Source organism: Carcharodon carcharias, chromosome 12 (assembly GCF_017639515.1).
Source record: "Carcharodon carcharias isolate sCarCar2 chromosome 12, sCarCar2.pri, whole genome shotgun sequence".
NCBI lineage: Eukaryota > Metazoa > Chordata > Chondrichthyes > Lamniformes > Lamnidae > Carcharodon > Carcharodon carcharias.
Genome location: NC_054478.1, coordinates 55,088,329 through 55,100,577, shown reverse-complemented (window position 1 = coordinate 55,100,577; position 12,249 = coordinate 55,088,329). Strand labels below are relative to the sequence as shown.

General features: G+C 45.5%; 1 long non-coding RNA gene across 1 annotated transcript in view; it reads right to left on the bottom strand.

The window, feature by feature from the left end:
* LOC121284652 overlaps window positions 1–12,249 on the bottom strand; it is a 103,034-nt gene that overhangs the window by 45,772 nt on the left and 45,013 nt on the right. Inside the window, exon 2 of the long non-coding RNA XR_005944529.1 lies at window positions 4,916–5,057. This is a non-coding gene — a long non-coding RNA (uncharacterized LOC121284652). The remainder of the gene's footprint in view (window positions 1–4,915; window positions 5,058–12,249) is intronic.

The window sequence follows — 12,249 nt, the reverse complement described above, 5'->3', positions numbered from 1 at the left end:
ACCTCCAGCTATTCAGCTGTGGCAGGCACAGCACCCAATCACAGTACAAAACAATCACTGGCATCTGCCTCTCGCTTGCAGGATGAGGTGGCCCATAACCATAGGAAGCAGAACAGACCTCAGAGGGGGCCAGGCACAGCTGCATAATCTAGGAACACTGATGAAGACAATGGTCTGCATCATGAGGCCAGCTGTGGCAGGGGCTGTTGCACCCAGTGCAGCTGAGGATATTCAGGTTGATGGCATGTTCTTGCTTTTCGGTCATTCTCAAATCCCACCTCGCATTCATCTGGCTATCTTTCATAAAGTGCAAGCTGAAGATGCTGTGACTATGGACCTCCTGCTTTCCACTCAACTCCACTCCCTCACCCCAACCTCCTATTTCTGATTTTCTGTTTTCAGGTGCACAAAAATTTCGACATGGCCTACCAGTGCAGCATCAGAAAGAGGTGCAAGAGCTGCACTGTATCTCTGGCGAAGAAGCACTGTCACTTGACCTGATTCTCGCAGCCACCAGCTCAGATATTTGCAGTGTGCATACCTTAGAGGATAGTCTAGAGTTGGGATCAGCACATGGTGAATCACCTGGCACAAGAGGCCTGCAGCAAGGCTAGGGGGGTAGGACAGTTCATCTATCAGCTCCCTAGAGGGCTAGCTCACAAACAAGTGCTATTTTAATGGACTCAGATAAGGGATTCAATGGGACGGCATACAAGAGAATGCTGATGAACATGCAAATCGAGATGCTTGGTGCATTAGCAGGCCTGCCAGACAGCCTCCTGTCTCTGTCAAGGAGCATTAAAGAATCTGGCTCCAATGTGGCTGAAGGCATCACACTGAGCTCAGAGCCCATCCCTTTCACCATGGAAGTGGGACCAAGTTCATGACAACATTTGTGAACCCAGCTGTGATGCAGGATCTGGAGGCCATTGTCTTACCTTCTATTGCAGCACAGGCACAATGTCAATCAAAGTCTCAGTGCTTCAGGGGAAGCTCAGACAGAGGTCATTAGACCCATGCTTGCTGCCATGCTGGGTCGAATTGCTGCCCTCGTGGCTGCTGGTCTCAGTGCTCAAAGAGGCATGCAGGCTCTCACAATAGTCCAGTGATCTGTTCTCCAGCAGGCCGCACATAAGGCCACTTAATAGATTAAGAGCTCATGGTGTTGGAGGTAGAATATTAGCATGGATAGAGGATTGGCTAACTAATAGAAGACAGAGAGTTGGGATAAGGGGGCATTTTCAGGATGGCAACCTGTAACTAGTGGAGTGCCACAGGGATCAGTGCTGGGGCCACAAATATTTACAATATATATCAATGACTTGGATAAGGGAAGTGAATGTACTATCGCCAAGTTTGCGGATAACACAAAAATAGGTGGGAAGGCAAGTGGTGAGGATGACACAAAGAGTCTACAAAGGGATATAAGCAGATTAAGTGATTGGGCAAAAACTTGGAAGATGGAATACAATGAGGAAAAATGTGAGGTTATGCACTTTGGCAGGAAGAATAGAAGAGCTGAATATTATTTAAATGGAGAAAGACTGCAGAAAGCTGCAGCACAGAGGGATTTGGGAGTTCTTGTGCATTAATATAAGTTCAGCAAGTAATAGGAAAGGCAAATGGAATGTTGGCCTTTATTTCGAAGGGAATGGAATATAAAAATAGGGAAGTCTTGCTAAAACTATACAAGGCACTCGTTAGACCACACCTAGGAAAATGTGAACAGTTTTGGTCCCCTTATATAAGGAAATATGTACTGGCATTGGAGGCAGTCCAGAGAAGGTTCACTAGTTTGATCCCGGGTATGGAGAGATTTTCTTATGAGGAGAGGTTGAGTATGTTGGGGCTGAACATTGGAGTATAGAAGAATGAAAGGCGACCTTATTGAAATGTGTAAGATTCTTAGGGGGTTGTAGAGGCTGGGTCATTAAGTATGTTCAAGGCTGAGATGGACAGATTTTTAATCAGTAAGGAAATCAAGTGTTATGGGGAAAAGGCAGGAAAGTGGAGTTGAGGATTATCAGATCAGCCATGATCTCATTGAATGGCAGAGCAGACCCGATGGGCTGAATGGCCTATTTCTGTTCCTATGCCTTATGGTTTACAGATCATTAGGACTGCTGCGGCACTGTCCTAAGGGAGTGGCAGTGGTTTTATGGTGCACAAACCTGTGCTCCTTATGACTCCATGTTAATACCTCACTGATGAGCAAAATTGTGTAGCATGCAGCGTACTTGAATGATGCACAGGACTTTCACAGGCCAGGATTGCAGAATAATCATTTGACCGGTCAAAGCATCTGAAGCATTACTCCAAGATTTGTATGGTGTGCTGAATTATGATTCTATTGGTTGCATATCCCTGGTTAGATATGAGGCTCAGCTAGAACCCACAATGCCTGAATACAAAAGTATCCTTGGCTGATCTTGCAATCTTCATTGCAAATAATGAGTCACCAGATGATGAAGACATTATGATTGCTGATGGGTTAGTGGACATTGACATGCATCGTTCTATGCCCATGGTTTTACATAAAGTATATTTTGATAGAACTCCCATGTAGTGTATCCCCAGGGTGCTAATCCTGCCAACTTTCTTCAAGTCTTGCTCACTCCATTTAGCACTACCCTGGCAGACTCTGCCAGCAATCACTGCCCTTCTGCATTTCCCTGCAGAATGTCCATTCATTGGAGGAAAACCATTTGCCCTCTAGGAGCAACTTGTAGAAGATTCCATTAACATTCTGGCTTTGATGAACACCTTTCTTATTATTAGTTGACAGCTTTCTCCTTACTGAAGCCTTCCTGCCTGGTTATATATTCCGCCACTTGCCTCACCCAAACTGCCACTGTGGTGGCGTGGCGCTTAGTATCCCTCCTACTCCTCTGGTATCTTTACCTTCTTTGAGCCTCTCATCTTGTTTAACCTTCCCACCTCTTCTTTATTATGCTTACTTTCCATCACTCACCCAATTCCATCCTGCATTTCTCACTGAGCTTTCCTTCCTGCTATAGAGTGTACATTGAGTAAATCCTCATTCTTGGTCATTTCAATGTTCAGTTCAATTCATCTTTCCCTCTCTACTCTGATTTCAATGCCATCCTGTTTTCCCTTAACCATCCCTCCACATAAACTCTCCTACTCATATCACAGCTTTCCCCTTGACCTTACCATCTTACGTAACCTTTCTCTCTCCATGGTATCGATCGCAGACAAGGCCATCTCTGACCACTTTCTTGTTTGTACCTCTTACCATACATACACTGCTATTGCTTTCCAAACCTGTTATTTCTGTACCCACCGAGTAAAATCTCTCCCGTAGGTCATTTAAAATTGCTTTTTCTAAATTCTGATTCCTACAGCATGGCCCTTATCTTCATTCCATTAAGTCTAGGGGATGCACACTTGGCATATAAGGAACACAATAGGTTTAGCCACCCATCACCAGATGTTTGCATTGCACTGGTCCTCACCCTCTTCTGCCAAAAAACTCTCACTACCTCAGGACCACTCTGTCTCCAACAGCCATCGGCTTTTACGTTTGAAACCATCTATTCAGCTGTCTCTCCAACTTACTTTGGCTCCTGGACCCTAACACTTCCAATTTAAAACTCTCATTCTTGTGTTTAAATCCTTTCAAAATCTCATCCCTCGCTATGTCTGTAATTACATCCAAGAGCTCAGAGCTCTGTCAGCTCTGGCCACTTGTGTACCCCAGCTGGGATTTCCTTCCTAAACCTCTCTGCCACTTCAAGTCTCTCTCCTCTTTTAACACCTGATTTAAAACCAATCACTTTGACCAAGCTTTTTGCCACACTCCTAATATCTCCTTCTTTAGCTCCACTTTCATTTTTCCCCTTTATGTCTCTATGAGGTGCATTGGGATGTTTTTTCTACATTAAAGGTGCCAAGTAAGTTGTGGTTGGTTTACATCTGTTACAGTTCATCTAGCATAGGAATTTTAAACTGGTACTCAAAGGGCCAAATGTGTTCGTTAAAATTGAGGAAATCCAGCCATGTGAAATGATGTCACAGCAGTGGTTGTCCATGGGAATCATTTTGGAAATCATTTAGCTGTCTCTTGTAAAAATAGTACCTCAATCACCCAGAGGTGATTCACCTGCAGATTGATCACTGATATTGCCAGATAAAGAAAAGTGAGTTCAGTTGCATAATTTGCTGCTGTTCTGGGCACATCTTTCATGATGCATGAGAGCAGTGAAGCTGCATTGCCAGCCCCAGAAGTGCTGGGTGCTTGTTGTAAACCATACACTTTCTCGCATGGGTGAATGGAATCAGGCAAAGCAGAAAGGCAAAGGTCAAGGAGACATGGATCCTTGGGGGCATTGGTGCCAAAGATGTCATTGGTGACACTGGGTGGTCATGGTAGCAATTTCTTTCTTTTTAAGTATGATATAACCACATATTGAGCATCTATTCTAATTGGACCATGCAGCTGGTGAACTGTTCAGGCACTTGATTCACTTTCTGTGTTGACTGCCTTATTTTCTTTAAAGTCAGAGCCTTATGAGGCTAACATACAGCTTATGCGCAACCTCCCTGTCCCTTTTGTGCTCACTAACCATTTTCTGGCATTTTGTTGGCATTTGCTGCCAGTGTCAATTTTTAGGGGAACCAAAGTTTAATATGATTCAACATATTTGATGCCTGATACAATATTACCTGTAGTGTTCATCTGTTCAGTATTTGATTATGTGTGTCTCTTGATTGCTCGCTGCATATAATTAGTTCAGTTTAGGTGTGGTCACTTAGAAAAAGAAACTAAACTAAGGCAAGTTGCTGTTAGCCTGAGAGAACAGACATTTTAAAGCATTGAATAACACTCCTGTTACACATGTAGAAGTTTATGTATCATCTCTGCATATCTCCAAGGCTTAAAAGACAACATTACCAGCCCACTGATGTACGCATCTATGGAGTTAGGCTGACACATGTGCGTGTTGTCCTCTGTAAGAGCCTGGAAGGATCCTGATGTGTAGAAATTAATGGCTGTGGTCATCCTCATTGGCAGTGCTGTATTCTGAGGACAGGTCCTGTTCAAACATAATACATATCTCTGTCACAGCATTTCTACTAAAGCCCTTTTTCTATCCTCTTCTTCCTCCAAGAACAAAAACACACAGGGGCTAGGATTTTATAGCCCCTCCCACCTGGTGGGATATTCCGGTCCCGCTGAACTGAACGGAGATTTAAATGGCTCACCGCATCCGCTGGAGGTTGACATGCTGCGGAGGGGCCGTAGAATCCTAGCCAGGGTTTCATACAAGAACCCAATATTTGCTCTTTTAAAGTAAGAGCAAAAAAAAGCATAATCTGTACAGTGGCTGCTAGCAACATTTCTGTTGGGAAAACAAATAGAAAACAGTGTGCACTAAATTACAACAATGAAATGTATTGATAAAGCTTCTTTAACATGATAAAATGTCCCAAGGTGATTCAGCATTTCCTGGTCCCAACCCCATAGGGGTTAGAGGTGTGCTGGTAGAGGAATTCTTCGGGAGGTGGCCAATAAAGAGACCGCCTCCAAATTCATCATCCAATTAGGGAGTTTGGCAGAAATATTTAAAATGTCCTTAGCCACAGGTGAGGTGCCGGAAGATTGGAGGGTAGCTCATGTTGTTCCGTTGTTAAAAAAAGGCTCCAAAAGTAAATCAGATAATTACAGGCCAGTGAGCCTGATGTCAGTAGTAGGTAAATTATTGGAAGGTGTTCTGAGAGATCGGATATATAATTATTTGGACAGCCAAAGGCTGATTAAGGATAGTCAGCATGGCTTTATGCGTGGTAGTTCGTGTTTTGCGAGGAGGTTACCAAGAAAATAGATGAAGGAAAATCTGTGGATGTTGTCTACATGGACTTTAGTAAGGCCTTTGACAAGGTCCCACATGGGAGGTTGGTTCAGAAGGTTCAGACACTTGGTATCCATGGAGAGGTTGTAAACTGGATTCGAAATTGGCTGTGTGGGAGAAGACAGAGAGTGGTAGTGGATGATTGCTTCTCAGATTGGAGGTCTGTGACTAATGGTGTGCCTCAGGGATCTGTGCTGGGACCATTGTTGTTTGTTGCCTATATCAATGACTTGGATGATAATGTGGTGAATTGGATCAGCAAGTTTGCTGATGACACTAAGATTGGAGGCATTGTGGACAGCAAGGAAGGCTTTCAAAGCTTGCAGAGAGATCTGGACCAATTGGAAAAATGGGCCAGAAAATGGCAGATGGAATTTAATGCGGAAAAGTGTGAGGTGTTACATTTTGGAAGGTCAAACCAAGGTAGGACATACACAGTAAATGGTAGGGCACTGAGGAGTGCAGAGGAACAAAGGGATCTGGGAGTTCAGATTTTTAATTCCCTGAAAGTGGCGTCACAGGTAGACAAGGTTGTAAAGAAAGCTTTTGGCATACTGGCCTTCATAAATCAAAGTATTGAGTATAGGAGTTGGGATGTTATGGTGAGGTTGTATAGGACATTGGTGAGGCCAACTTTGGAGTATTGTGTGCAGTTCTGGTCGCCTAACTACAGAAAGGATATCAATAAGATTGAGAGAGTGCAGAAAAGATTTACTAGGATGTTGCCGGGTCTTAAGGAGTTGAGTTACAGGGAAAGATTAAATAGGTTAGGACTTTATTCCTTGGAGCATAAAAGAATGAGGGGAGATTTGATAGAAGTTTACAAAATTATGAGGGGTATAGACAGAGTAAATGCGAGTAGGCTTTTTCCACTTAGATTAGGAGAGATAAACATTAGAGGACATGGCTTTAGGGTGAAAGGGGAAAGGTTTAGGGGGAACATTAGGGTGAATTTCTTCGCTCAGAAAGTGGTGAAAGTGTGGAACGAGCTACCATCTGACGTGGTAAATGCGGGCTCACTCTTAAGTTTTAAGAATAAATTGGATAGATATAAGGATGGGAGGGGTCTGGAGGGTTATGGACTAGGTGCAGGTCAATGGGACTAGAGGAATAATATTTCGGCACAGACTAGAAGGGCCAAATGGCCTGTTTTCTGTGCTGTAGTGTTCTATGGTTCTATGGATGGGTTCTTGAGGCGGAGAGGACCAATCAGAGGGCCGCAGCACTTGATGGGCAACAGCCCCATCAGGAGTTGTGATCACTGTTCAACAGGCAGGGGAGCGCATGGGCGCTGCAAAATAGAGGCATTCTCAGAAGCCAGTCTTAGATTTGGAAATATGGAAGGCCCACAGCCCTTCATGCCATCATTGTGAAGCAGAAATCTCTCCACAGGAACGGTTATGGCCGGGGTTTGTCTTTTGCAAGTGGTTTAAGAGATGAGGGATCAGTGGTCTTCCAACCTCCCGCTGGGAGGCTGCTTCCCAGTTGCTGCCGGCCAACCAGGGGGACTGAGCCAACACCATAGAATATTGGTTTACACTTTGCCTAAGTGGGTCCTTCAATGGCCCTAATTGGTTACCCAGTGAGTAGCCGCTGCCACTTAGAACCTGCATTCAGCAAGTGGGTGGAGGGAAGACTCCAGGGAGACGCACGATGCGCAATTTCACAATTTTCTCCTGGTACCGACTCCAAAACCACCCCCACTGGTCAGGGAAGATTCCACCCACTGTCACTTGATCTGACATTCACAGCCATCAACTCAGATACAGGCACTGCGCGTACTTTACAGGGTAATTAGAGGCAGGATCTTCATGTGGTGAATCACTGAGTGGCCTGCAGCCAGGAGTGGGGGAAAGGATACTGCAAGCACCGACTCATTAGGGGGAAAGGTTACACATGCATTCTGCTGAGGACTTTGATGAGGCGATGTATAGATAAAGGCTGGTGGGTATGCAGAAAGAAATGCTCGGTACTTTGACAGGTCTGCCAGGCAACCTATTGTCACTGTACGGGAGAATGGAGGAGTTGGGCAACTTCAGCTTGGTACAGGGTTGTTCACATGCATGGAGCCCATCTTTTCCATCATGGAAGTGGCAGCCAACTCCATAACACCATGATCTGACCATGCTGCAGCTTCTGATGGCTGATGTATCAGCTTCCATTGCAGCATAAGTAGAAGCCACGCAACAACTGAGTGCTGTGGAAGCCCAGACTGAGGACATAGCAGGCGAATCGGCCAATGATTGGTCTTGTTCTGAATAACAGTATTCATTGGCCAGGTAATAGGAAGTGCCAGATTCCCCACTCCCTCCTTGCCTACCTCTTGGACTTCTGTTTGGACCTTGTTGTTGTCGTGTGCTGCTTTCTTAATCTTCACTTTTCTTTCTTCAGACCTGGCTAGAAGGTGCAGGGGCACAAGATAAGAGGGAAAGTGCCTGTGCCTCACCTCTCCAGCCCTGCCGATCCTCTCTGGCCACTACACTTCATATTAATATAGAGTTCCTTGCACCACATCATCATGTGTAGTATGTGAAAAATTCTTTCAGCGTTGTCTCATCAATGTCCTGAGGCAGGTTCCCGACCAATAACTGATGATGGTCTGGTTATTGGATTGCTTCTGTACCCCCGGTTCATTTTCACTGTGACCTGACCTGGTGCCCCATGGTGGCACACTCTGCTGTTCTCTAATTTAATGATCTGTATCTCTTGTTTTGTCTCCAGTTTGGGCAGTGGTACCAGGACTTTGACAGAATGAGGTGTAATTCCAGTGGTGGGGACAATGCCACTAGTGGGCAGATTCTTACTTGTTACTGAAGCCCAGGAGAACATCCTGGGATCCTTGACTACAATGGATGCTGGATCAGCAGGTGGAGGGGTGGACATTTTGCCACAGGATCCCCAGCAACTTTAACCCCCAAAACAGGTTCTGGCTTTATTTCTTCTACAGGTGGCTCTAGTTCTGGTTCTGATTCTAAGGGTTCAATTCCTATGTTCCCTCCCAATCTCAGTTCTCCCTCAATGGTGAGTGCAAGTGCGAGTGTGTGGGATAGAGTGAGAGAGATAGTGAGTGAGTGATTGAGAGAGAGAATGAATGAAAGAGTGAGAGAGTGACAGGGTGACAGAGAGAGTGAATGTGTTAGAGAGAGTGAGACAGTGACTGCCTGAGTGAGAGACTGACAGAATGAGAGAGTGACGAGCGAGCGAGAGTGACAGAGTGAGAGAGAGTGACAGATTGAGAATGACTGAGTGAGAGAATGAATAAGTCACAAAGAGAGTGAGAGAGAGTGACAGAGTGTGTGACAGAGTGTGTCTGTGAGTAAGAGTGTGTGAAAACTCTGAGACCGGGAGTGAACCAGACACACATACACACACCCTCCCCCTCCTCCTCCCTCTCCAAAACCTATTCACAAACAGGGTGGGGAGAGGAGAAAACCCATGCAGAAAGGCACCCACTCTGACCCCAACTTTTATATGAATTCCACCGAGGCCAGCTTGTAGTATGGCCAGAGGGAAATGCAAGGTCAGTGTTACTTAAACCCCACTCCTTAGCTCAGCTCCTGCTCCCCTTCCCCTTCACTGGTGACCAGGACTTGGGGCCTAGTCCATCTTTCTCCAGCTCTGCTTCTTAAACAAAAAAACAAAAAAGGTTTTGTTAACTCTGTTGCTTGGCACTTTTTAATGGTCACTTTTATTAATTGCTGACTTTTTAAAATGATCAATTTATTGTTTTGGCATTGTTTATTTTGTCTCAGCTAATTGCTTACACCTCATTCACACCTTAGCATTGTTTTTGAAATTCATGTTTAATGCTGTGACAAACCAGATCTCAGGAAGCTGCTGCTGGGGTTCTTGCTGAATGGGAATAAAAGGCTCACCATGAAGTTCAATTGCTTTTTGGATGGCTGGATATTCTTGCTCCAATAAACAGGTAGTGTTGGGAATGCTTAGCACATCTGGCAGCATCTGTGCAGAGAGAAACAGAGGTCAGTGACCCTTCTCAGAACTAGTGTAGATTGTGGACCTGAAGCATTGACTCTGGTTCTCTCACCACAGAAGCTCCCTGGCCTGCTGAGTATTTCTAGCACTTTCTGTTTATATTTCAGATTTCCAGCCCCACTGTGACTAATTCTCAATTTTGGGCACCCGAAGGATGTGAGGAGGATAGCTAAAGGGGAGTTGGGGGGCGGGGGGTGGGGGTGGGAATAAGGGGCCCAGAAACAGGAGAAGCACCAGGGCCCATGATTTTTCTTCTTAGCCTTGTTTCTACCAGTCATGCTACAGCATTGGGGTAGCACCGCATAGGAGCACTGGGACAGCAAAGGCACCTGTAAGACAGGCACGAAGGAAAGGCAAAAGGCTGACTAATTAAGTATTGTCTGGATTGAATGTGTCGTTGAATAATGTTGGTACAGAGTGGTTGTTTTGTGGTGGTTTTTAGGCTTGAGGCCAAGAGGATGCTGCAAGGGTCCATCACAGAGGGATGGTAAGGTGTGGAACAGTTGAACAACGGGGATCTGGGATTTCATTCATGGGAACAAAAGTCTGATGATTGGCACATGGACAGTCTGTATGGGACATGGATGTTCACGTTCATGGCAACAGTCCATGTCCAAATGCAGCAAGACCTGGACAACATCCAGGCTTGGATTGACAAGTGGCAATTAACATTCGTGCCACATGAATGTCAGGCAATGATCATCTCCAACAAGAGAGAATCTAACCACTGCCCCTCAATGTTTAATGGCATTACAATCACTGAATCCCCCACTATCAACATCCTGGGGGTTGTCATCAACCAGAAACTGAGCTGAACTGGCCATATAAATCCCATGGCTACAAGAGCAGGTCAGAGGCTAGGAATCTTGCGATGAGTAACTCACCACCTGACTCCCCAAAGCCTGTCCACCATCTACAAGGCACAAGTCAAGAGTATGATGGAATACTCCCTACTTGCCTGGATGAGTGCAGCTCCCACAACACTCAAGAACACTTGACACCATCCAGGACAAAGCAGCCAGCTTGATTGGCACCACATCCACAAACATTCACTCCCTCCATCACCGATACACAGTAGCAGCAGCGTGTACCATCTACAAGATGCACTGCAGGAATTCACCAAGGCTCCTTTGACAGCATCTTCCAAACTCATGGCCACTACCATCCAGAAGGACAAGGGCTGCAGATAGATGGGAACACCATCACCTGGAAGTTCCCCTCAAAGTCACTCACTATCCTGACTTGGAAATATATTGCTGTTCCTTCACTGTTGCTGGGTCAAAATCCTGGAACTCCCTTCCTAACAGCACTGTGGGTGTACCTACACTACATGGACTGCAGCGGTCGGAGAAAATGGCTTACCATCACTATCTCAATGGCAACTATGGATGGGCAATAAATGCTGCCCCAGCCAGCGAAGCCCACATCCCGTGAATGAATTTTTAAAAAGTGGATGTGCCAGCTGCCTCCTTCATTTCCTCATTTTCTCTTTTCTTTCTCCTTCTCCTCTTCCTGAGGTGCTTACCGAATGCATGTGGCAAGGACTGCACCCCTCATCATGGCCAAGTTATGGGGAATACAGCAGACCTTCATGAATCAGAACATCCATTCCAGCCAGTACTAGAGAGCTCCTGCAGTATGCTAGTGGTCTCCTCAATGATGTTCCTCATTGCCACATGGCTCTCTTCATGTGAATGCTGGCTATGGGTGTCAGGGTTACAGACTTATCAGTCTGATTTAGACTAGGTAGTCCTTGTTGCCTCTGGCTGATGTGGTGGCTGGAAGACTGATGGAGCAATGGGCTGGTGTTGCATACTGTTGCTAGGTAGTGGACATTCACCATGATGAGTTGGACATGGTCACACATCAACTACATGTTGCTTGAGCGGTACACTTTGTGGTTTCGATACATCTCACTATTGAGGTGTGGCACCTGCAAAACCACATGAGTGCAATCGATGGTTTCCTGCACCAAGGGAAACCAAATCCATGTGCCTGCTTCTCCTGCTTCTCTCTGTTTAGAGACAAGACAATGAAATCCCCTGTCCTGGTGTACAGAGCCTCAGTGACCTGCTGGATGCGGCAGTGAATGGCAAACACACAGATGTTTGCCATGTTCCAGCCCAGAAGGGTTCACTGTCAAAGTCTCAGGGCCACGATCACCTTCATGACCATTGGTAAACTGTTTTTATCCTGCTCTGTAGTTGCAGATCTGGTTCCAAGAGGTGGCAGTTTTCTCTGACCACCTCCTTGGTCAGCAGACTTTAATAGCCAGAAGGGAAAAACAGTTCAGACCAGTAATCTTATTTCCCAGCTTTTGCTGGTGTTCCATTTTAAGGTATACAAGACCAGTTCGGGCCAGTATTCTTATTTCCCAGTT